Source organism: Paroedura picta, chromosome 1, assembly GCF_049243985.1.
Source record: "Paroedura picta isolate Pp20150507F chromosome 1, Ppicta_v3.0, whole genome shotgun sequence".
Lineage (NCBI taxonomy): Eukaryota > Metazoa > Chordata > Lepidosauria > Squamata > Gekkonidae > Paroedura > Paroedura picta.
Genome location: NC_135369.1, coordinates 468,410 through 472,274, shown reverse-complemented (window position 1 = coordinate 472,274; position 3,865 = coordinate 468,410).

Here is a 3,865-nt window from a genome sequence, read left to right as displayed (position 1 = left end):
TTTTTGCCAGCCTGTTTGTGACCTCCCTCCCTTGCCATTGCAGGGGATATGTGAGTGCCGCTCACACAAAAACACGCTCTTTTTTATTTTTACTTTTTATTATGACACTTATAGGCTGCCACTCCCGACCTGCCGACATGAAGCAGAATAAGGCCAGGGTCTGACTATGCCTGCCTTGTCTGCTTGCACAGGCAACAACTCCCCAGGGTCTCCTGGAGACCAGGGAGCTCACACTGGCAGGTACAGACGCGGAAGGCCTCTCTCTGGGTTCAGGAGGGGATTGGCTTCCCTCTGTGGGAGGGGGCTGCCCCGATTGCCTTGAAGGAGGCCCCTCCCCAAGAAGGCTTCCCAGGTTCCCAGTGACTGGAGCATCTTCCACCCAGTGGGGGACCTTCCATTTTGTGATGGTGTCTCTGCCCGGTCTGTGGTCGTGGAGAAAACAGACCATGGGAGCCTGGAGAGGAAGTGACTGAGAGGGGATCTTCAAGTATTTAAAAGGCTGCCCTGTAGAGCGGTGGTCCCCAACCACTGGGCCGCGGGCCGCGGCTGCCTTTCCCCGCGCTGGGCCGCGCATGCTGAACATTCCCAAGTCCCTCAACCTATCTTCATAGGGCTTGGTCCCTTGGCCCCAGATCATCTTCGTCGCTCTCCTCTGTACCCTTTCAATTTTATCGACGTCCTTCTTGAAGTGAGGCCTCCACAACTGCACACAGTACTCCAGGTGTGGTCTGACCAGTGCCGTATACAATGGGACTATGACATCTTGTGATTTTGACGTGATGCCCCTGTACCCCAAGGTCTTGTTCACACACAGTGTTACCTAGAAGCGTATCCCCCATCCAGTAGGCATGCTTTTCATTTTTCTGACCCAGATGCAGAACTTTACACTTATCTTTATTAAATTGCATCTTGTTCTCATTTGCCCATTTTTCCATTGTGTTCAGATCTCGTTGAATTCTGTCTCTATCTTCCGGAGTATTTGCCAGTCCTCCCAATTTGGTGTCATCTGCAAACTTGATGAGTAGTCCCTCCACCCCCTCATCTAGATCATTAATGAATATGTTAAAAAGTACCGGGCCGAGCACCGAGCCCTGAGGTACCCTGCTACTCACCTCCCTGCAGTCTGATGAAACACCATTGACAACAACTCTTTGAGTGCGCTTCTCTAACCAATTCCCTATCCACCTGACTATCTGAAAATCCAGATTGCAGTCCTTCAACTTATCCATCAGAAAATGGATAAATTTATCTTTCTGGCTGGGTTGAGAGGGGCTGGGTTGTGGCACAGGGCCGCTGTCTGCTGCATGAAGGAGGCCTCACCTGACCTCCTGGGCCCAGTACCAGAGGCCTCCGTTCCCACGGAGCAGGCACAGAAGAGAGGGATGAGGGGGACCAAGAAGCCCGACCAGGGAAGGCTGGGGGTCTTGGGACTGTTCAGCCTGGAGAAGAGGAGGCGGGGAAATGACATGATGGCTCTCTTGAAGTCTTTGAAAGGCTGTTCCTTAGACGAGAGTTCCTCTCAGCAGCCGAGGACTGGACTCACAGTAATGGGTTTGAATTAGAGCTGGAAAAGTGCCAGGTGGATATTAGGCAGAATTTTGTTCAGTCACAATAGTGCCGCACAGCCTGAAGAGGTGGTTAGCTCCCCCTCACTGGGGATGGATCCCGATGGGCAGCCAAGTCTGCGGCAGCTGAAGAGAGCCAGAGGCTGGAGCATCACATTTATCTGGATTTCAGTAAAGCTTTTGATAAGGTTCCACATGATATTCTTGGTCACAAGTTGGTAAAATGCGGTCTGGATCCTAATTCTGTCAGGTGGGTCAATAACTGGTTGACAAATCGTACTTAGAGGGTACTTAGAATCATAGAGTTGGAAGGGGCCATACAGGCCATCTAGTCCAACCCCCTGCTCAACGCAGGATCAGCCCTAAGCATCCTAAAGAATCCAAGAAAAGTGTGTATCCAACCTTTGCTTGCAGACTGCCAGTGAGGGGGAGCTCACCACCTCCTTAGGCAGCCTATTCCACTGCTGAACTAGACTCATTGAATCATAGAATCATAGAAACATAGAGTTGGAAGGGGCCATACAGGCCATCTAGTCCAACTCCCTGCTCAACGCAGGATCAGCCCTAAGCATCCTAAAGCATCCAAGAAAAGTGTGCATCCAACCATTGACAACAACTCTTTGAGTGCGATTCTCTAACCAATTTCCTATCCACCTAACTATCTGAAAATCCAGGTTGCAGTCCTTCAATTTATCCATCAGAACATCATGGGGAACCTTATCAAAAGCTTTACTAACATCCAAGTAAACAACGTCAACCGAATTTCCACAATCCAGCAAACCTGTCACTTGGTCAAAAAAGGAAACCAGGCTGGTCTGACAAGACCCGTTGGAGACAAATCCATGCTGACTTCCTTGGATCACCAAATTGTCCTCCAGATGCTTGCAGATCGCTCCCTTTAATATCTGCTCCATTATCTTCCCCACAACAGAGGTCAGACTCACTGGTCTGTAGTTTCCCGGGTCATCCTTCCTCCTTTTTTTGAAGATCGGAATAACGTTTGCTCTTTTCCAGTCCTCCGGGACATCTCCAGTCCTTAAAGAGGTCCCGAAGATGATGGACAAGGGCTGTGCAAGTTCTCTGGAAAGTTCTTTGAGTACTCTCGGGTGCATTTCATCTGGACCAGGGGATTTAAACTCATCCAGTGCAGCTAAATGCCTCTCGACAACCTCTCTATCCATGTTAACCTGCCACCCAGACACTATCCTTTAGCTACTGCCATCTCTAGATGTGCCTAAAAACTTTGACCTGTGGGAAAAAAACAGATGTCAAATAGGCACTAAGCCTTTCTGCTTTCTCTGCATCCTCCGTTAGAGTTTGTCCATCCGCAACCAACAGTGGGCCTATTACTTGTTAATGGTTCAGCATCTTCTTGGAGAAGAGTGACAAGTGGAGTTTCCCAAGGATCTGTCCTGGGGCCTCTGTTGTTCAACATATATTTATAAATGATTTGGATGAGGGATTAGAGGGGGTACTTATTAAATTTGCAGATGATACTAAACTGGGAGGGGGAGCAAACACAACTGAAGACAGAATCAGAATACAGGATGTTCTTGATAGGCTCGAGAAGTGGGCTAAACTGAATAAAATGGAGTTCAATAGGGACAAATGTAACCTTCTGCACTTAGGTAAGAAAAACCAAATACACCAATATAAGATGGGGGAGACTTGTCTTGGCAGTAAGGTAAAGGTAAAGGTATCCCCTGTGCAAGCACCGAGTCATGTCTGACCCTTGGGGTGACGCCCTCCAGCATTTTCATGGCAGACTCAATACGGGGTGGTTTGCCAGTGCCTTCCCCAGTCATTACCGTTTACCCCCCAGCAAGCTGGGTACTCATTTTACTGACCTCGGAAGGATGGAAGGCTGAGTCAACCTTGAGCCGGCTGCTGGGATTGAACTCCCAGCCTCATGGGCAGAGTTTTCAGACTAAATGTCTGCTGCCTTACCACTCTGCGCTACAAGAGGTTCTTCCTGTCTTGGCAGTAGCATGTGCAAAAAGGATCTAGGAGTCTTAGTAGACCATACATTGAATATGAGTCAGCAGTATGACTCAATGGCTAAAAAGGCAAATGGGATTTTGGGCAGTATCAAACAGAGTATCATGTCCAGATCACGGGAGGTGATGGTACCACTTTACTCTGCTCTGGTTCGGCCTCACTTGGAGTACTGTGTTCAGTTTTGGGCACCCCAGTTGAAGAGGGATGTTGACAAACTAGAACGTGTCCAGAGGAGGGCAACAAAGATGGTGAGGGGTTTGGAGACCAACATGTATGAAGAAAGGTTGGGGGAGCTTTGTTTG